At 40.7% G+C, this 23,090-nt stretch overlaps 1 protein-coding gene across 6 annotated transcripts in view; it reads left to right on the plus strand.

The window, feature by feature from the left end:
- Positions 1-23,090, plus strand: part of ift80 (intraflagellar transport 80 homolog (Chlamydomonas)) — a 275,494-nt gene that overhangs the window by 205,633 nt on the left and 46,771 nt on the right. The window lies entirely within an intron of this gene.

Consider the following 23,090-nt stretch of genomic DNA (forward strand, 5'->3'; position numbering starts at 1 on the left):
GTAGGTACAGAGGAGATGTCAGGGGTAAGTTTTTTTATGCAGAAAGTGGTGAGTGCGTGGAATGGGCTGCAGGCGACAGTGGAGGAGGCAGATACAATAGAGTCTTTTAAGAGACTCTTGGATAAGTACATGGAGCTTAGAAAAATAGAGGGCTATGGGTAACCCTAAGTAATTTCTAAAGTAGGTACATGTTCGGCACAGCACTGTGGGCTGAAGGGCCTGTATTGTGCTGTAGGTTTTCTATGTTTCTGTATTTCAGCATCTTGAAATAAAGGTTCCATTGTCACTTGTTTACAGACCACTTTGTAAGTGTGTTATTAGAATTGATGAAATTGCCAAAAAATTGGGCACCAATATTTATTTATGCAATGTTGATCTTTGACTCTTTGCTGAATGTTTTGGTGATCTGATTGGTCTGTGCTGCTGAAGCAACAAGTTATTGTTTCAAACAACTTTCGTCAAAAAGAACGATTAGTAATGACACAAACTCCAGGAATTACTGTTAAAATGTTGAAATAATTCCCATTAAATAAGTAAAATATGGGATTTTATCCAGAGTTTCATTACTTACCAAGTCAGTGGATCTGGTTGTCAAATAAGGAAGTGAAGGTATTTGTGAAAGTCCAAGGAGATTTGTGGTAATATTTCTGGGGTTGAGTTGTTTTGGAGAAGTTGGGTTTGTTACCCTTGGGTGTAGTTACATACCTAAGTATACAGTTGTACAAGGTAGGTTTTTTTCCAGATAAGGTAAGAAATAATCTTCAGATATGTTATACAAAGACTAGGAAATACTAATTCACACAAAGTCCTATGGATCCTGCCTGGCCTGCTGCATTCAACCGGCATTTTGTGTGTGTTGCTTGAATTTCCAGCATCTGCAGATTTCCTCGTGTTTGCTAAACACTATCCAAATCTTTTCGGACAAGACAAATAGGGAGAACACAAGAAGAATATTTTCACACTGTGGATGGCAATGACCTAGAATTCACTTGATGATCAATAATTTCCAAAGGAAGTTGTATAGCCATTTGAGGAAAACAATTTTAGAGGGTTATTGACTGGAATGGTACTGAGTGGACTGTCTTTCAAAGACTAGCCATGGATTTGGTGCACCAAATGGGTGCCTTCTGTTCCTTTATGACTTTGTCTCCCAGCCACACCTTGTTAGTTGATGCTGACTCTAACTGATGTGCATCCAAGCTTAAATTATATTTTGACGGCCAGTTAAGGTGTCTCTCTTACTGGAGTTAACTGTCAAACTGTATGAAAGTGTAATATTCACAGATCTTCGATGTTATTCAAAGACAGGGTGAGAGCTTGATCATTAGACATATTTTAAAATGGAGGTAGATAATATTTAATAGATTGAAAAATAGAGGGGTATGGAGAAGTGGCAGTGAAGAAAAGTTGAGGCCAGCATAGACCAGCCTGAATCATATTAAATGATGAGGCAAGTTAGAAGGACCCAGTGACAGACTACTGCTCCTATTTTATTGTGTTCATGTAAAAAAAAAGTGCAAGATACAAATTTTAAAACACTTAAAGCAATAAGTTTCAATTAATTAAAGATAAATTACTTGACTATATACCAGATCTGACCTGCCCCAGATTCAGTGGACAGATCTTTCAGTGTTCCCATTGAAGAACAGAAGAACCTTTGTCTTGCCTATCAGAGAGTAGTAGGAAGACAGCAGCAATCAGCTGACTGGAAGTTCAGAATTCACGGCTGTCTGTAAGAAGTTTGTATGTTCTCCCACATCCCAAGGGTTAGGGTTAGTAAGTTGTGGGCATATTAGCACCAGAAGCATAGTGACACTTGCAGGTTGCCCCCAGCACATCTTCGGATTGAGTTGGTCATTGACGTAAATGACGCATTTCACTGTATGTTTCAGTTGTACATACAAAAAAAGATTAAAGCTAATCTTTAATCTGTTTGCCATCAATAGAAGTTTCCTGTTATCAATGCATAAGATTTAAGGGAAGCAGAAGTTTTCTTCTTGGCTCTGCACCGCATGCCATTTCCACCCTAAATTCTTCCCCTTCTCCATGATCTCCCTTCATCCGCAGTCTGTTTGCAGGCCGGCACACAGGCTTAATGCACAAAATCCCAGAATTTCAAGAGAACTCTAGCCCATGTCCTCTTCTGGACACTCTTAACACACATCTCATTTCATATCAAACTACAGCAAAATAGAATTTTCATTTTCATGGATTTTATTTCTAAACATCTGGGCTCTGAGTGATGGCATAGCCATAAGTTTTCTTTTATTGCCAATGTGATATAAAAGCAGACCTCTCATTATAGAGGTATTATATTATGTGTAGAAAGTAATCATGTTATTATCTAACACAATGAAGCTAAAGATAAAAACTCGTGTTTTGATCTGGAAAAATTCCAGCTTTTCATTTCTGGTGGCTACTAGTATGCTGCAGTGATTATCCTTAATGGTGTTAATCATCTATATTAATGATTTGGTTGAGAATATGGTTGTCATGGTTAGTAGATTTGTGGGTGACACCTAAATGAATGGTATAGTGCACAGTTAAGAGGGATATCTTAAGATTAGCAACACACACAAAATGCTGGGGGAGCTCAGCAGGCCAGTCAGCATCTATGGAAAAAAGTACAGTTGTCATTTCAGGCCGAAACTTTGGCTGTACTTTTTTCCATAGATGCTGTCTGGCCTGCTGAGTTCCTCCAGCATTTTGTGTATGTTGCTCGGATTTCCAGTGTCTGCAGATTTTCTCTTGTTTGTTATCTAAGAATAGAGCAGAATGTAAATCAGCCTGGGAAGTAGGCCAAGGAATAACATATGGAATTTAACCTGGTCAAGTGCAAGGTGTTGCACTATTAAGTTAAAGGAGGGCAGGATAGTAAATGGTAGGACCTTGTAGAGTGTTGGTGAATAGACCGATGTAAGGATATGGGTATATAGCTCGCTGATAAGGGAGGCCCGATAGGCAGGTTGATGAAAAATGCTTTTGGATTGCTTGACTTCATTAATCAGGGCATTGAGTACGGGAATTGGGATATCATGTTACAACTGTACAAGTCATTAGCAAGATCACAACTGAAGTATTATGTTCAGTTCTGATCACCTAGCTATAGGAAAGATGTCATTAATCTGAAAGAGTGCAGAAAATATTCACAAGGTTATTGCCAGGATGGGACTAGACATCTTGAGTTGCAAGAAGAGGCTGGTAAGCTGGGACTTTATTCCCTGGAGTGTAGGAAGTTGTGGGCTGACGTTATTTATGTTCCTCATCATTTTATATATCTCTATAAAGTGAAGTGTCAGCCTTTTAGCCAGAGTGGAGGAGTCAAGAGAGCATAAGTTTAAAACAAGAGGAGAAAATTGAAGATAAAAGTTTTTTATATGGAGGTTAGTGGATATATATAATGAACTACCAGAGGAAACTGTGGAAGTGAATATGAAGTACATGTAGACAGTGTTGTGTATGTGGCCTGGTTACACAACAATGCTATTAATAAAAACGCTGGAGATGGGAGCTAAGGTTCAGGATTCTTTACTGGCAGAAACCGAACAATATGCTCAATATGCGCCTAATAGCGCATTCAATGATGTGTTACTAAAGCATAAAGAAGTCCCTTATTATACTGTAGGCTATACAGTACACTCCTCCTCTTTTATTTTAATAGTGTATCAATTGTTTTATTTACTGGGGCACTATGCTAAACAAATATGTTTACCCTTAACATACAAATGCCTACCATTTGTTTACTTAGTAGCTTAATAATATCAAATTATAACAAAGTAATTTAATAATATCAAATTATAACAAGACTTTTTATTTTACTTTTGGTCTAAGACCCATTTATAACTCAAGTTTCTGGGGGGTCTTCTCTGTCTCGCTGGGTAATGTCTGTCAATAAACTTGTTTGCTTTAATACAGATTTCCATATAAAAGACATGAAAAGTTGACCTCTGAGCATAGGGGGTTAAGAAGATTTGCGCCTCCAACTTGCTAAGAGTTCTAGGCAGCAGATCGCCTCCGTATAATGAAGACTCTTCTGTGCAGCTGTCCTAGATATATATGCATCTTTGTACTATCACTTGTCTTCTTTACCCATATCTTATTTGTTGCAACTGAGCTAATTACACAGTCAATCTTCATATTCTCCTTAGATTCCAAATAGATAGCCTGACCTTTATGATACCATCTCTTATCATAATATAACTTTCCATCTTCTATTCTTGCTTCATATCTTTGTGCTAGTCAGCAGGAGTGCTGGGAAGATGCTCAGGAGAAGACGGAGATGCTGGTCTTTTTGGAGATTTAAGCTTATTGAGAGTTTGCAGATCTTCCATTATCTGTTCATCTGTTAACAAGTAACTGCGCAGGTGCAGGTTTTCGTCTTTTGCTGTAGTTGGAACAGGGTCATTAGGTCTCCTTCTTAGTTTCCTAGTCATTATTGGCTTTACCTCCATAGAATCTCCTGTGAGTTCCATTGTTAGCCTCTCATTCTCAACCATCTTTTTCTTTTCTTCTAACTCAATCTTTTTATCTTCACATTCCTTCACTGCTGCTTTCTTCTCTTTAATACAATTCCTTTCCACTTGTTCTGTCTCCAGTTGCAGAAAAAGCTCTGCATTTCGTATTCTTTCCTTGTATTGTTGATCTAGTTTCTTCATACTTTTCTGATACTCCTGCAAAGTGCCTTCCTGTAACTGCTGTAGCTGTCTTTTGAGAGAGATCAATTTCTCCTGGTACTTCTGCTCTTTTACTTCCAGGTAGTCTTCATCATCCTGCTTATTGGTAATATCTGTCTCCCTTGCATCCTCTGTATCTTCATCCAAGTCGTGTCCATGGATACTGCGTTCATCCTCATCGTCGACGCTGTCTAGCTCCTCCTCGTTGTTGTAATTGTTGACAATGGGTGAGAGGAGAGCTGCGGACATCTTCCCCACTGAGCTGCCCTCCTTTGTTGACACATCTAGTGCCTTGATGGTGTGCCAATCCAACTGGATTTTCTTGAGCTACTCACATCCCAGTAACGGTGGTCCTCCATTTTTCAGTACATAGAGATTCAGCTGCTGTCTTTTGTCTCCATAGGTCACTGTCACTTTAATTTTACCTTTGGGACGCATTTCTGTCCTGTGTAAATCTTTAGCAGTAGTTTAGTTTGTTTCAGAGGTATGTGAGAAAATGGTTGTTTGTAGTCGTGTACAGAGATCACTGTTAAAGCTGAGCCTGTGTCCAATTCCATTTTCAGTCTCACGCCTGCCACTTGTGGAGTGATCCTTATTGCTCTTCGATCATCTGTCTCTTTCACGTTGTGAAGTTGCAGACAAGACAATTCACTTTCGTCTGAGTGGTTTTCATCAGAACTGCTTTCGTCCATTTTGTGTACATTGTTGTGTTTTCCTTTCTGGGGTTTCTTGTTTCTCTGTATTTTGTCCTTTTTCTGCTGTTTACTAGCTTTGCATACTCTGCCAGTGTGGCCCTGTTTGCCACAGTTTCTGCATTATTTGTCTTTAAACCAACAGTCATCAGGATCATGTCACATGTTCCCACAACGGTAACATTGTTTACTAGCTTTGCATACTCTGCCAATGTGGCCCTGTTTGCCACAGTTTCTGCATTCTTTGTCTTTAAACCAACAGTCATCAGGGTCATGTGACATGTTCCCACAATGGTAACATTTCTTTCCTTCATTTCTGTTTAGTGACATTTTATTCGTAGCATACACCAGAGATTTTTGTTGTATCTCTGAAGCACCCCGTCCTGCTGCTTCCATTGATATTGTAAAGTTTGGCGCCTTCTCTAATGTAAGGTCTTTTTCACCCAGGAACAACTTCTGTGTGGTTTCACAGTACATGCCACACAATAACCTGTCCCTCAATGCATCCGATAGACCAGCTCCAAATTGACAATGTTCTGATAATTTGCGCAATTCAGCACAATATTCAGAAATGCTTTCATTTTCACTCTGATTCCATTTGTGAAATTTAAATCTTTCAGCAATGACCAGTGGTTTGGGGTTTAAATGCTGTTGGAGAGTGTCTACTATTTGCTTGAACATTTTGTCAGCTGGCTTTTCAGGGGTTAACAAGCTCCATAGCAGCCCATATGTTTTTGCTTCCATAATACTGAGTAAGACGCTGGCTTTCTTTTCATCATTAACACCGTTAGCCTCACAATATAACTCCACTCTTTCAATGTAAGTTGCCCAGTCTTCAATGCCACGGTCAAATACTGTAATGGTTCCAATCATCGCCATCTTTGTTATGTTAATTTAGCCCGGTTCTCCCCTTATTTCCTTTTTTTTGACTCACATGTCCTTTTTGCTAGCACCACGAGCGCACTCCGTCTAGATGTGTGTGTGTGTGTTGCTCCTTTTTATCCCCCTTCTGGGGCAGGCAAACCCTCAGTCCCTGGGAGTCAGCACCAGCTGTGGTCACGACTGGACATGCTGAAGCTCCGACTGTGTCTCTTGGTCTCACGACGTTTCCGACCCCGGCTGTGCTCCCGCTTCCTTTCAGACTCGTGGCCTTGCTGTGCCTCCTTCTCCCTCTCCTTGGCTCGTTTCTTGCGCTCTTCTTCCAAATGTCGTTATCAGTTAAAACACGACGTTCCGATACGATGCAGGTTCATTAACCTCATTGCCAATTTGTTGTGTATGTGGCCTGGTTACACAACAATGCTATTAATAAAAATGCTGGAGATGGGAGCTAAGGTTCATGATTCTTTACTGGCAGAAACCGAACTTGGTACACACGTACAGATCAATACACGCCTAATAGCGCATTCAATCATGTGTTACTAAAACATAAAATAGTCCCTTATTATACTGTAGGCTATACGGTACAGACAGGTTCGGAAAGGTTTGAAGTGATTATGGACTAAATGCAGGCAAATGGGACTAACTTGGTCAGCATGAATGATTAGGTCTAAGGGCTTGTTTCAGTGCTGTTTTATTCAATGATTCTAGGGTTCAGGATGGGGCAGTTGCTATACAAGTCAACACAGTGTGTAGTGAGACTGTGAGAAAGAACAGGCCATTTTTCTCAGCAGTTGATCGGGACAGGACTGCGCAAGCGCGTGCAAGTCAGTCCGTGAGTCAGCGGGAGTATTTAAAAGAGAGCAGTTTGACGGAGCAGGCGACAGAGTAGAGGGAGACGGAGTAGGAAGGCTTTGGCTCGAGAGGCTTCTGCGAGCAGAGGCTGAGGACGAGCTTCACTCCAAGTGAGGACCCCTCGAGAGTCTTCAGCGAGGAGACTACGCCACAGTTGGAGAGGGTGAGAAGTGGTGAAGAGATGACTGCTAGGCTGATTCAGTGTGCTGCGTGCATGATGTGGGAGGTCAGGGACACTGAGAATGCCTCTAGCTCCTACACCTGTGGAAAATGTGTCCAGTTTCAGCTTCTGAAGGACCGTGTTGCAGCACTGGAGAGGCAACTGGATGACCTTAGGTTCATCCGGGAAAACGAGAGTTCTCTGGACAGGACCTACAGTGAGGTCGTTACACCGAGGATACCGGAAGGTGGGGGGGGGGGGTGGCGACGATGAGCAAGGAAAGGACATTTAAAGTACAGGAGACCCCGGGGGATGTGCCTCTCGTAAACAGGTTCACCCTCTTGGAAGCTGTTGGGACAGAAGATGATGCCAGCCTGGGAGGCAGTCAGATCTGCGAGCCGACAATTGGCGCTGAAGCAAAGCCGAGGAGACAGACGTCAGGCAGAGCCGTGGTAGTAGGGGACTCCATAGTGAGAGGTACAGAAAGAGGTTTCTGCGGCAACAGGCGGGATTTAAGGATGGTATGTTGCCTCCCTGGTGCCAGGATCCAGGACGTCACGGACCGATTGCAGGGAATCCTCAAGAGTGAAGATGAACATCCAGAAGTGGTGGTGCATGTTGGCACAAATGACGTGGGGAAGAAGAGGAAAGACATTCTACAGCATGACTTCAGAGAACTCAGAAGAAGGCTGAAAAGCAGGACTTCCAGGGTGGTTATCTCCGGTTTGCTTCCAGTTCCTCGTGCTGGAGTGGGCAGGAACAGGGAGATAATGGATCTGAATGTGTGGCTGAGGAACTGGTGCAGGAAGCAAGGATTTACATTCTTGGACCATTGGGGTATTTTTCAGGGTAAGGCTGAATTGTACAAAAGGGACGGGTTGCATCTTAATAAGCAGGGCACCAGCATTCTGGCAGGTAGGTTTGCCTCTGCAACACGGGTGTGTTTAAACTAAGTAGTGGGGGGGAGGGGACGAACTGGAAACATAAGGATGGAGATAAAGGGAAAGTGAGAACAAGAAAAGTTAAGAAAGACAGCAGAATCAACAGAGCAGAAAGCTCAGGAAGGGATCGTACAGTATGGCCAAGTGAAATAGGAATTGGTGTGGGAGGTGAAGGGAGTAATGAATTAAAAGTATTGTATATGAATGCACGGAGTATAAGAAATAAAGTAGATGAGCTTGAGGCACAGTTGGAAATTGGTAAGTATGATGTTGTTGGAATAACAGAGACATGGCTTCAAGTGGAGAGGGCCTGGGAAATGAATATTCAAGGGTATACGTCCTATCGAAAGGACAGACTGATGGACAGAGGGGGTGGGGTGGCTCTGTTGGTGAGGAATGATATTCAGTCCCTTGCGAGGGGGGACATTAGAATCAGGAGACATAGAGTCTGTATGGATAGAACTGAGAAATTCTAAGGGTAGAAAGACCCTAATGGGAGTTATCTACAGGCCCCCAAACAGTAGTCTGGATGTAGGGTGTAAGTTGAATCAAGAGTTAAAATTGGCATGTAGCAAAGGTAATGCTACAGTTGTTATGGAGGATTTCAACATGCAGGTAGACTGGAGGAATCAGATTGGTACTGGACCCCAAGAAAGGGAGTTTGTGGAGTCCCTCTGAGATGGATTCTTAGAACAGCTTGTACTGGAACCTACCAGAGAGAACGCAATTCTATATTTAGTGTTGTGCAATGAACCGGATTTGATCAGGGACCTTGAGGTAAAGGAGCCATTAGGAGGTAGTGACCATAATATGATAAGTTTTAATCTACAATTTGAGAGGGAGAAGGGAAACTCGAAAGTGTCAGTATTACAGTTGAACAAAGGGAACTATGGTGCTATGAGGGAGGAGCTGGCCAAAGTTCAATGGAACGATACCCTAGCAGGGATGACAGTGAAACAGCAATGGCAAGTGTTTCTGGGAATAATGCGGAAGGTGCAGGATCAGTTCATTCCAAAGAGGAAGAAAGATCCTAAGGGGAGTAAGGGGAGGCCGTGGCTGACAAGGGAAGTAATGGACAGTATAAAAATAAAAGAGAAGAAATATAACATAGCAAAGACGAGTGGGAAGCCGGAGGATTGGGAAACTTTTAAAGAGCAACAGAAGGTAACTAAAAAGGCAATGCGCAGAGAAAAAATGAGGTACGAAGGTAAACTAGCCAAGAATATAAAGGAGGATAGTAAAAGCTTCTTTAGGTATGTGAAAAGGAAAAAAAATAGTTAGACCAAAATTGGGCCCTTGAAGACAGGAACGGGTGAATTTATTATGGGGAACAAGGAAATGGCAGACGAGTTGAACAGGTACTTTGGATCTGTCTTCTCTAGGGAAGACACAAACAATCTCCCAGATATAATAGTGGCCAAAGGACCTAGGGTAATGGATGAACTGAAGGAAATTTATATTAGGCAGGAAATGGTGTTGGATAGACTGTTGGGTCTGAAGGCTGATAAGTCGCCGGGACCTGATGGTCTGCATCCTAGGGTACTTAAGGAGATGGCTTTAGAAATCGTGGACGCATTGGTCATCATTTTCTAATGTTCTATAGATTCAGGATCAGTTCCTGTGGATTGGAGGGTGGCTAATGTTGTCCCTCTCTTCAAGAAGGGAGGAAGAGAGAAAACAGGGAATTATAGACTGGTTAGCCTGACGTCGGTGGTGGGAAAGATGCTGGAGTCAATTATAAAAGATTAAATTACGACACATCTGGATAGCAGTAACAGGATCAGTCCAAGTCAGCATGGATTTACGAAGGAGAAATCGTGCTTGACTAATCATCTGGAATCTTTTGAGTATGTAACTATGAAAATGGGCAAGGGAGAGCCAGTGGATGTAGTGTACCTGGACTTTCAGAAAGCCTTTGATAAAGTCCCACATAGGAGATTAGTGGGCAAAATTAGGGCACATGGTATTGGGGGCAGAGTACTGACGTGGATTGAAAATTGGCTGGCTGACAGAAAACAAAGAGTAGCGATTAACGGGTCCCTTTCGGAATGGCAGGCGGTGACCAGTGGGGTACCACAGGGTTCAGTGCTGGGACCGCAGCTGTTTACAATATATATTAATGATTTAGATGGAATTAAAAGTAACATTAGCAAATTTGCCGATGACACAAAGCTGGGTGGCAGTGTGAAATGTGAGGAGGATGTTATGAGAATGCAGGGTGACTTGGACAGGCTGGGTGACTGGGCAGATGCATGGCAGATGCAGTTTAATGTGAATAAATGTGAGGTTATCCACTTTGGTGGTAAGAACAGGAAGGCAGATTATTATCTAAATGGAGTCAAGTTAAGAAAAGGGGAAGTACAACGAGATCTAGGTGTTCTTGTACATCAGTCACTGAAAGCAAGCCTGCAAGTACAGCAGGCTGTGAAGAAAGCTAATGACATGCTGGCCTTCATAACAAGGGGAATTGAGTATAAGAGCAAAGGGGTCCTTCTGCAGCTGTACAGGGCCCTGGTGAGACTACACTTGGAGTACTGTGTGCAGTTTTGGTCTCCAAATTTGAGGAAGGACATTCTTGCTATTGAGGGATGGAACTGCAGCGTAGGTTCACAAGGTTAATTCCCGGGATGGTGGGACTGTCGTATGTCGAAAGATTGGAGCCACTGGGCTTGTATACTCTGGAATTTAGAAGGCTGAGAGGGGATCTTACTGAAACATTTAAGATTATTAAGGGATTGGACATGCTGGAGGCAGGAAGCATGTTCCCACTGATGGGTGAGTCCAGAGCCAGAGGCCACAGTTTAAGAATAAGTGATAGGCCATTTAGAACGGAGTTGAGGAAAAACTTTTTCACCCAGGGAGTGGTGGATGTATGGAATGCTGTGCCCCAGAAGGCTGTGGAGGCCAAGTATCTGGATGCTTTCAAGAAAGAGATAGATAGAGCTCTTAAAGATAGTGGAATCAAAGGTTATGGGGATACGTCAGGAACTGGATACTGATTGTGGATGATCAGGCATGATTACAGTGAATGGCGGTGCTGGCTCGAAGGGCCGAATGGCCTACTCCTGCACCTATTGTCTAAAAAGGCAAAATTGCAGTCAGTGGGATGAGGTGAAGTGTTACATGGGGAGAAAATCGAAGAAGATGATGAATACAAGAATAAAGGTGTTATATTTGAATGCACGCAGTGTACGGAATAAAGTCAGGTGTATCAGTATTACAGTGGAAGTAAGGGTTGTACGGGGGCATGAGAGAGGAGCTGGCCAAAGTTAATTGGAAGGGAAGAATACCAGGGATGATTGCCGAACAGCAATGGCTGGAGTTTCTCAGGGCAATTAAGAAGGTGTAAGAAAGATGCATCCCAAAGATGAAGTAGTATTCTCATTTCATTTTTAAATCTTTCTATTAATATAATCTTCTACAGCTATAAAATACAGAAATTCAGCAAATTAGTATATATATAATTAATAAAGCTGGGGAAAAAACATATATATGCTAATGAAAAAAAATTTATAAAAGAAAAAGAAGGAAAAAAGAGAACCCCAGCTAACTAAAAAAAAACCCCACTAACTATAAACCAAAAAAAAGAGAAAAAAAACCATTAAGAACCAACTCCCGGAGCGATATATCTTACAATCATTTATATTTACATATAAGAAAAGAAAAAGAAAATAACAACCACCAAATCACATTAAAATAATATAAAATTGGAAGGAAACCATGTAAATTGATTCAAATTAAATGATAATATTTAGCAAAAGAGCCCCACCTTCTCTCAAAATCAAATCAGGGGCAAAAGTTCTACTAATTTTTTCAAAACTAAGACATGACATTACTTGGGAAAACCACTGAGTTAGAGTAGGAGCAGAGGTATCTTTCTATTTCAATAAAATAGCTCTTCTTGCTGACAATGTGATGAATGCAATTACATGTTGGTTTGAAAATTAAATACCCTGAATATGATGCGGAACTATTCCAAATAGAACAGTCAATGTATTAGGTTGTAAATTAATTTTCAAAGCTTTAGAAATTGTAGGAAATAAAGATTTCCAAAAAGATTTTAATGAAGGACATGACCAGAACACGTGACAAAGTAGCTACTTCATTTTTGCACCTATCACAGTAATTATCTATATTAGGAAATATTTTGGATAGCCTCTCCTTTGTTAAATAATAGCGGTGAACAATTTTAAACTGAATTAAACAATGATTAGCACATATCAAAGAAGAATTAACCATTTTCAAAACTCGCGACCAGTCTTCATTAACAAAAGTCATATTAAGTTCTCTCTCCGAATCTTGTTTAATCTTTAGTGAGAGGTTATCTTTTTGTAGTAAAAATAAATTATAAATTCTCCCAACGGAACCTCTCACTAAGGGATTCATATTCAAAATAGTGTCCAACAAATCAGATTCTTGCATATATGGAAACGTAGAAACATATTTTTGTAAAAAATGTCTGACCTGTAAATATTGCAAGAAATGTGTGAGAGAGAGAATATTTACTAATTAACTCTTTAAAAGACATCAATCAACCATCAGTAAATAAATCTGCAAAAGAACAAATCCCCTTATTTATCCGTAAAAGAAAAATGGGATCGGTAATTGAAGGTTTAAATAGCAAATTTCGAAATACAGGACTAGACAATTTAAATTGTTTGAAATTGAAAAAGTTGCGAAACTGAAACCAAATCCGTAAGGACTGTTTAATAACAGGGTAGAAATTTAAGTTAGAGATTTTAGCAAGTTGTAAAAGTAATGGAGCTCCTCATAATGAAGTTAAATAAAATTGATTAATAGCTTTAAATTCTAAATCAATCCAAGCTGGTTTTTGGTTCTTATCGAGCCAATATAACCAAAAACATAATTGTCAAATATTAACAGCCCAATAATACAATCTTAAATTAGGTAGCGCGAGTCCACCCTCTTTTTTTAGATTTTTGTAAAGGAAACTTATTAACTCTTGGTTTTTGATTATTCAAAATAAAGGACGAAATAGTAGAATCAATTTGATCAAAAAAATTTTTGGTTAGAAAGATAGGTATATTTTGAAAAATATATAAAAATCTGGATAAAATCATCATTTTCACGGCATGAATACGACCTATTAAAGGAAGTGTAAGAGGATTCCATCTAGAAAATAATTGTTTCATAGAGTCCAATAAAGGAACTACATTAGCTTTTTAAAGATCTTTATATTTTTTTGTAATGGTAATACCCAAATATTTAAAAGAATTCACAATTCTAAATGGAATATTCTTATATATAAAAACAGGAACATTTAAAGGGAACAATTCACTTTTATTTAAGTTAAGTTTATATCCCGAAAATTTTCCAAAATCATTCAATAATTCCAAAAGATTAGGAATAGATTTTTCAGGATTCGAGATATAAACCGAAAGATCATCTGCATAAAGAGAAATCTTGTGTGTGTGTGTGTATATATATATATATATAAAACCATTTATAGAAATACCATGAATATTTTTAGCTTCGCGAATTGTTATAGCCAAACGCTCCAATGCAAGATTAAATAATAAAGGACTTAATGGACACCCTTGTCGAGTACCTCGTGAAAGTGAAAAAAAGGGAGACCTAAGATTATTAGTAATGACGGTAGCGATAGGGTTCTTATAGATCATTTGAATCCATTTATTAAAATTATTACCAAAGCTAAATCTCTCTATTATATTAAACAAATAAGTCCATTCAACTCTATCAAATGCCTTTTCTGCATCCAGAGAAATAACACATTGAGGTATTTTGGATAATGGTGAATATATAACATTCATCAGTCTCCGAACATTAGAAGAAGAGTAACGGCCTCTAATAAAACCTGTTTGATCCATAAAGATAATTTTAGATAAAATGTTTTCCAAACGGTTAGCCATTATCTCGGAAAGGATTTTAGCATCCACATTTAGTAGCGAAATAGGTCTATAAGATGAGCATCCAGTAGGATCTTTATCTTTCTTAAGGATTAAAGAAACAGAAGCTTCAGAAAAAGAAGAAGGTAAATTGCCTTTCTCAAAAGATTCATGAAATATTTCCAAAAGATATGGAGAAAGTAATTTTTCAAATTATTTGTAAAATCCTACCGAATAACCATCGAGTCCAGGAGCTTTCCCTGATTGCATTCACCATATAGCTTTCTGAATTTCATGTTCAACAATTGGAGCATCAAGGTTCTGTTGATCTTCAGCAGTAATTTGAGGAAATTTAATCTTATATAAAAAAAACTTTCATTTTAGAGGGATCTTCTGGAAACTGAGATTTATAGAGGTCGGAATAAAAATCGTGAAAGATATGATTAATATCATAGAAAACATAGATAATAGGTGGAGGAGGAGGCCATCTGGCCCTTCGAGCCTGCACTGCCATTCAGTATGATCATGGCTGATCATCCAACTCAGAACCCTGTACCTGCCTTCTCTCCATACCTCCTGATCCCTTTAGCCACAAGGGCCATATCTTACTCCCTCTTAAGTATAGCCAATGAACTGGCCTCAACTGTTTCCTGTGGCAGAGAATTCCACAGATTCACCACTCTCTGTGTGAAGAAGTTTTTCCTAATCTCGGTCCTAAAAGGCTTCCCCTTTATCCTCAAACTGTGACCCCTCGTTGTGGACTTCCCCAACGTCGGGAACAATCTTCCTGCATCTAGCCTGTCCAATCCCTTTAGGATTTTATACGTTTCAATAAGATCCCCCCCTAATCTTCTAAATTCCAACGAGTATAAGCCTAGTCGATCTAGTCTTTCATCATATGAAAGTCCTGCCATGCCAGGAATCAATCTGGTGAACCTTCTTTGTACTCCCTTTATGGCAAGAATGTCTTTCCTCAGCTTAGGGGACCAAAACTGCACACAATACTCCAGGTGTGGTCTCACCAAGGCCTTGTACAACTGCAGTAGTACCTCCCTGCTCCTGTACTCGAATCCTCTTGCTATGAATGCCAGCATACCATTCGCCTTTTTCACCGCCTGTTGTACCTGCATACCCACTTTCAATGACTGGTGTATAATGACACCCAGGTCTCATTGCACCTCCCCTTTTCCTAATCGGCCACCATTCAGATAATAATCTGTTTTCCTGTTTTTGCCACCAAAGTGGATAACCTCACATTTATCCACATTAAATTGCATCTGCCATGAATTTGCCCACTCACCTAACCTATCCAAGTCACCCTGCATCCTCCTCACAGTTAACACTGCCGCCCAACTTCGTGTTATCCGCAAACTTGGAGATGCTGCATTTAATTCCCTCGCCTAAGTCATTAATATATATTGTAAACAACTGGGGTCCCAGCACTGAGCCTTGTGGTACCCCACTAGTCACAAAAGCGGGGTTACATTAGCCACCCTCCACTCCTCAGGAACTAGTCCAGAATCTAAAGAATTTTGAAAAATTATCACTAATGCATCCACTATTTCTTGGGCTACTTCCTTAAGCACTCTGGGATGCAGACCATCTGGCCCTGGGGATTTATCGGCCTTTAATCCCTTCAAGTTACCTAACACCTCTTCCCTACTAACATATATTTCCCTCAGTTCCTCCATCTCACTAGACCCTCTGTCCCCTACTATTTCCGGAAGATTATTTATGTCCTCCCTAGTGAATACAGAACCAAAGTAGTTATTCAATTGGTCTGCCATGTCCTTGTTCCCCATAATAAATTCACCTTATTCTGTCTGTCAGGGACCTACATTTGTCTTAACCAATCTTTTTCTTTTCACATATCTATAAAAGCTTTTACAGTCAGTTTTTATGTTCCCTGCCAGTTTTCTCTCATAATCTTTTTTCCCTTTCCTAATTAAGCCCTTTGTCTTCCTCTGCTGGACTCTGAATTTCTCCCATTCCTCAGGTGAGCTGCTTTTTCTGGCTAATTTGTATGTTTCTTCTTTGGAATTGATACTATCCCTAATTTCCCTTGTCAGCCACGGGTACACTACCTTCCCTGATTTATTCTTTTGCCAAACTGGGATGAACAATTGTTGTAGTTCATCCATGCGATCCTTAAATGCTTGCCATTGCATATCCACCGTCAACCCTTTAAGTATCATTTGCCAGTCTATCTCAGCTAATTCACGTCTCATACCTTCAAAGTTACCCTTCTTTAAGTTCAGAACCTTTGTTTCTGAATTAACTATATCACTCTCCATCTTAATGAAGAATTCCACCATATTATGGTCACTCTTACCCAAGGGGCCTCTCACGACCAGATTGCTAATTAACCCTTCCTCATTGCTCAATACCCAGTCCAGAATGGCCTGTTCTCTAGTTGGTTCCTCGACATGTTGGTTCCAAAAACCATCCCGCATACATTCCAAGAAATCCTCTTCCTCAGCACCCTTACCAACTTGGTTCGCCCAATCTATATGTAGATTGAAGTCACACATTATAACTGCTGTTCCTTTATTACACGCATTTCTAATTTCCTGTTTAATGCCATCCCCAACCTCACTACTACTGTTAGGTGGCCTGTACACAACTCCCACCAATGTTTTCTGCCCCTTAGTGTTATGCAGCTCTACCCATATCGATTCCACATCCTCTCAGCTAATGTCCTTCCTTTCTAGTGCGTTAATCTCCTCTCTAACCAGCAATGCTACCCCACCTTTTCTTTCATGTCTATCCCTCCTGAATATTGAATATCCCTGAATATCCCATCCTTGGTCACCCTGGAGCCATGTCTCTGTGATCCCAACTATATCATATTCATTAATAATAATCTGCACTTTTAATTCATCCACCTTGTTACGAATGCTGCTTGCATTGACACACAAAGCCTTCAGACTTGCCTTTACAACACTCTTAGTCCTTATACAATTATGTTGAAAAGTGGCCCTTTTTGATTTTTGCCCTGGATTTGCCGGCCTGCCACTTTTACTTTTCACCTTACTACTTTTTGCTTCTACCCTCATTTTACACCCCTCTGTCTCTCTGCACTTGTTCCCGTCCCCCTGTTGTGAACTAATCTCCCCTCTCCTAGTCTCTTTAATTTGATTCCCACCCCCCCCCGCAACCATTCTAGTTTAAAGTCACCTCAGTAGCCCTTGCAAATCTCCCCGCCAGGATATTGGCCCCCTAGGATTCAAGTGTAACCCGTCCTTTTTGTACAGGTCACACCTGCGCCAAAAGAGGTCCCAATGATCCAAATACTTGAATACCTGCCCCCTGCTCCAATCCCTCAGCCACGCATTTACCCTCCACCTCATTGCATTCCTACTCTCACTGTAGCGTAGCACAAGCAGTAATCCAGAGATTACTACCTTTGCAGTCCTTTTTCTCAACTCCCTTCCTAACTCCCTATATTCTCCTTTCAGGACCTCTTCCCTTTTCCTACCTCTGTCATTGGTACCTATATGTACCACGACCTCTGGCTCCTCACCTTCCACTTCAGGATATCTTGGACGCGATCAGAAATATTCCGGACCCTGGCACCAGGGAGGCAAACTACCATCCGGGTCTCTGGACTGCGTCCACAGAATGGCCTATCTGACCCCCTTACTATCGAGTCCCCTATTACTACTGCCCTCCTCTTCCTTTCCCTACCCTTCTGAGCTACAGGGTCGGACTCTGTGCCAGAGGCACAGCCACTGTCGCTTCTCCAAGGTAAGCTGTCCCCCCCAGCAGTACTCAAACAGGAGTACCTATTGTCAAGGGGCACAGCCACTGGGGTACTCTCTATTATCTGACTCTTCCTCTTCCCCCTCCTAGCCGTGACCCACTTGTCTGCCTCCCGTGGCCCCGGTGTGACCACCTGCTGTAGCTCCTCTCTATCAACTCCTCACTCTCCAGGTGCAGATGTGGATGTCCGGGAGGCTTAGAGACTGCAGGACCTCCCACATCCAGCACTGAGAACAACAAACTGCCCTCACACTCATACTGCCCTTCTCAAATAACAACAAAAAATGAATACCAAACCTTCCTCGCCTCGCCCGTTTCTGCCTAAGCCCGTTGAGCCGAAGCCCTTAAGCCTTCACTCTGCTCCTGGCTCACTCCGCAGCCGGCAAACTATGCTGCCCGCTGTATAAGGCTCTGTTCCTTTTAAATCTTCTGCGCTTCACTGCCCGGCGTCACACGCCTGCACAGTCCCGCCTCTCTGAATGCCGATGGAAAAAAAACGAAAAATTCAAAAATGGCTTCCTCCGCACTCCTGCTCTGACTTCCTTCTCAGACTTCCTTCTCCGAATTATTATCATCATAATTATTTACTATTATCTTTACAAATCTTTAAAATTTGTCTTTTAGCTTTAGCAGCCCTTAATTGGGAAGCTAATAGCCTATTATTTTTATCCCCAAAAATATAAAACTGACTTTTCAATTTAAGCAAATATCCTTCAATAGGATAAGTTAATAATAAATTATATTGTGATTGTAGTTCCACTCTCCTTTTAAACAATTCAATGTTTGGAAAGATTGCATTGAGATTATCTAATTCTTTAATTTGTTTAGCAATGTTATCTAGTTCCATTGTTGTCTGTTTCTTCAATTTAGCTAAATAAGAAATAATCTGACCACGTAAATAAGCTTCTAACGTATCCTAAATTATTAACTTTGAGACATTTTCTGTATTATTAAAGAGAAAAAACTCTTTTATCTGAGTTTCAATAAACTCAACAAAATCTGAACTTTGTAACAAATGTTCTGGAAAACGCCAAGGTGGTCTTGTAGAAATAACATTTTTCAAATCAAATATTAAGTTTAAAGGAGCATGATCAGAAATAAAAATTGCATCATATTCACATTTCTGAACATTAAGTAAAAGTCGAGGGTCAGCTATAAAATAGTCGATTCTCGAATATTTATTATGAACATGTGAAAAAAAGGAATACTCTCTATCAGCAGGATGCATATGTCTCCAGACTTCGATTAAACCATAACCAATTAAAAAGGAATTAATAAGTGATGCAGAATGATTAGGGAGTTGATGTCCAGATGATGATTTATCTAACAGGGGACTTAAGCAAATATTAAAATCTCCATCCATTAATAACATATATTCATTTAAATCAGGTAATAGTGCAAAAATATTTTTTAAAAATGAAGGATCATCAGTATTTGGTCCATATATATTAACCAAAACCATTTTGTTATTGTAGCTGGTTCCTTTAACCATCAAAAATCTACCACTAATATCAGATATAATATCCTCCTGATTAAAGGGAATATTGGAATCAATAAAAATGGAAACACCCCTAATCTTACTTTGAGAGTTTGTGTGAATCTGACGGTCCTTCCAAAATTTAAAAAATCGATTGTTATCACATAACCTGACGTGTCTCTTGTACAAAAATTATATCAGGATGGAATCGATTAATAATTTTAAATGCTTTCTTACGCTTAGTAGGATGATTCCTACCATGGACATTCCAATTTAAAACATTTAATTGTTTAACTAACATCATGAAACTTTATATATAAAGAAAACAGTTAAAGGCATGTCAGGATAAAAAAAAATGGTGGTAATAAACACAATGATAATAATTTGTATACGCTCCGGAATTCCATTGAAGTAGTATTCTAAAGGGAGGATGAGGCAATCCGTGGCTGACAAGAGAATTCAAAGACGGCATTAAAGGAAAAGACAGGGCATATAATATAGCAAAAAGTAGTGGGAAGTTAAAGCATTGGAAACTTATAAAAACCAACAGAAGGGAACTTTAAAAAAAAACATGAGAGAAAGGATGAAATATGTTAGCCAAAAATCTCAAAGGTGATACCAAAAGTTTTTTTTTAGATATACAAATAAAAGAGTGGCAAGATGGATTTGGACCATTGGAAAATTAAGATAGAGAGGTAGTAATGGGGAACAAAGAAAGGCAGATGAACTTAAGTATTTTGCATCAGTCTTCACTGTAGAAGACACTAGTCGTATGCCAGAAATTCAAGTGTCAGGGGCCAGAAGGGAGTTTAGTTACTATTACTAAGGAGAATTTGCTTAGGAAGCTGAAAGTAGATAAGTCACCTAGACCAGATGGATTACACCCAGAGTTCTGAAAGAGGTTGCTGAAGAGATTGTGTAGTAATAATCTTTCAAGAATCTCAAGGTTCTGGAATGGTGCAGGAGGACTGGAAAATTGCGAATGTTACTCCACCCTTTAAGAAGGGTGGGTAGGCAGAAGAAAGGAAATTATCGGCCAGTCAGGCTGCCTTCAGTGGTTGGGAAGATGATAGAGTCCATTATTAAGGATGAATTTTCAAGGTATTTGGAAGTGCATGATAAAGTAGGCCAAAGTCAGCATGGTTTCCTTCCAGGGCAATTCCTGCCTGACAAATCTGTTTGGATTCTTTGAGAAAATAACATGCAGGATAGAAAAAGAGGAGTCAATGGATGTTGTTTGCTTGGATTGTCAGAAGGCCTTTGGCAAGGTGCCATATATGAGGCTGCTTAACAAGTTAAGAGTCCACGGCATTATAGGAAAGATATGAGCATGGATAGAAGATTTTTTGGTTTGCAGGAGGCAAAGAGTCAGAATAAAAGCAGCCTATTCTGCTTGGATGCGTTCCACAGGGGTCGGTATTGGTACCGATTCTTTTCACATTATATGTCAGCGATTTGGATGGGAGAACTGATGGCTTTGTGGCCAGGTTTGCAGATGATACAAAGATAGGTGGAGGGACAGATAGTGTTGAAGCAGGGAGTCTGCAGAAGGACTTGGACAGATTGAGAGATTAGGCAAAGAAGCAGCTGTTGGAATACAGTGTAGGGAAGTGTATGGTCATGTAGTTTGATAGAAGGAATAAAAGAATAGACTATTTTCTAAGTGGGGAGAAAACTCAAAAATCAGAGGAGCAAAGGGACTTGGGAGTCCTTGTGCAAAATTCCCTAAAAATTAACAGGCGGCTTGAGTCAATGGTAAGGAAAGCAGATGCAAGGACTAGAATGTGATGTGATGTTGAGGTGTTGATAAGGCATTGGTCAGACTGCACTTGGAGTACTATGAGCAGTTTTGGGCCCCTTGTCTATGAAAAGATGTACTGGCATTGGAGAGGGTCCAGAGGAGGTTCAAGAGAATGATTCCAGGAAGGAAAGGGTTAATGGTTAAAGGAAAGGGCCTTTGGCAAGGTGTCACACATGAGGCTGTTAAGCAGGATAAGAGACCATGGAATTACAGGGAAGTTACTAGCATGGGTGGAGCATTGGCCGGTGAGCAGAAAACAGAGAGTGGGAATAAAGGGATCCCATTCTGGCTGCCTGCCAGTTACCAGTGGAGTTCCACAGGCGTCGGTGTTGGGACCGCTGCTTTTTACAATGCACGTCAATGATTTGGACTACAGTATTAATGGATTTGTGGCTAACTTTGCCGATGATACAAAGATAGCTGGAGGAGTGGGTAGTGTTGAAGAAACAGAAAACCTGCAGAGAGACTTAGTTTAGGGGAATGGGTGAAGAAGTGGCAAATGAAGTACAATGTTGGAAAGTGTATGGTCACGCACTTTGGTGGAAGAAATAAACAGGCAGACTATCATTTAGATGGGGAGAAAATTCAAAATGCAGAGATGCAAAGGGACTTGGGAGTCCTTGTGCAAGACACCCTAAAGGTTAACTTTCAGGTTGAGTCGGTTGTGAAGAAGGTGAATGTAATATTGGCATTCATTTCTAGAGCTATAGAGTATAAAAGCAGGTATGTGACGTTGAGGCTCTATAAGGCACTTGGAGTATTGTGTGCAGTTTTGGGCTCCTTATTTTAGAAAGGATATACTGACATTGGAGAGGGTTCGGAGAAGATTCACAAGAATGATTCCAGGAATGAAAGGGTTACCGTATGTGGAATGTCTGGCAGCTCTTGGGCTGTATTCCCTGGAGTTCAGGAGAATGAAGGGGGATCTCGTAGAAATATTCCTGATATTAAAAGGCCTGAAAAAATTAGAGATGGCAAAGTTATTTCCCATGGTAGGGGAGTCTAGGATTGAAGGACATCCATTTAGAACAGAGATGCAGAGAAATTACTTTAGTCAGAGGGTGGTAAATCTGTGGAATTTGTTGCCACAAGGGGCTGTGGAGGCCAAGTCATTGGGTCCATTTAAGGCAGAGATAGCTAGGTTCTTGATTAGCCAGGGCATCATAGGGTATGGGATGAAGGCAGGGGAGTGGGAATGACTGGAAGAATTGGATCAGCCCATGATTGAATGACGGAGCAGACTTGATGGGCCAAATGGCTTCTACTCCTATATCTTATGGTCTTATGTATGAGCAGCATTTCTTTAAGGTTGTTAAAAGTCAGGGGTGGCAGTGGGATAAACTCCCACAACCTGTTAAATGGCGTACAGATCAAATAGCCTCAGACAACCAAGTTATGTTCCTGGCCTTCAAAGTGTGACTTAGCTACTAAGTCCGGTGGAACAGTTTCCACTGACAGGTGAAGGAGCAAAGTAGGGTTACTGATGTATTAAAACCAGTGGCTTCGGGCAGATGGGGCTTGTCAGCTGTGGTTGACAGCTCATCTAGGAGAAGGAAAACTTTGATCTCAAACCACCACTGTCTTGCAACTATACCCACTCATGTAGATGGCTTCGGGAGTAAACCCAGAGGGAAAAGTCTGGAGCTGGAATCCCTAAGGCAGCCCTACATTGAGTTCAATGCTGACTGGCGACTCCTGCAATGCTGTTGGTGCCAAACTCTATTGGTCTCTGGTGTTCCTTTGTGTCCATCAGATGGTTGCTACATGGCCAACAGCCTGCTCTCCATATCGTACTGTTCTGGCTTGCGTACCTAGACAACTAGGATGCAACATCCATGGTCGATCATGACCGATGGAGCCGTTGTAGTCGCTGTCATCTGTATCCTCAAGAATTTAGAAGAATGAGGGAGGATCTCTTTAAACCTGCCAAATATTGAAAGACCTAGATACAGTGGATGTGGAAGGGATGTCTCCTGTAGTAGG

This window comes from Mobula birostris, chromosome 4 (assembly GCF_030028105.1).
Source record: "Mobula birostris isolate sMobBir1 chromosome 4, sMobBir1.hap1, whole genome shotgun sequence".
In the NCBI taxonomy this organism is placed as follows: Eukaryota; Metazoa; Chordata; class Chondrichthyes; order Myliobatiformes; family Myliobatidae; genus Mobula; species Mobula birostris.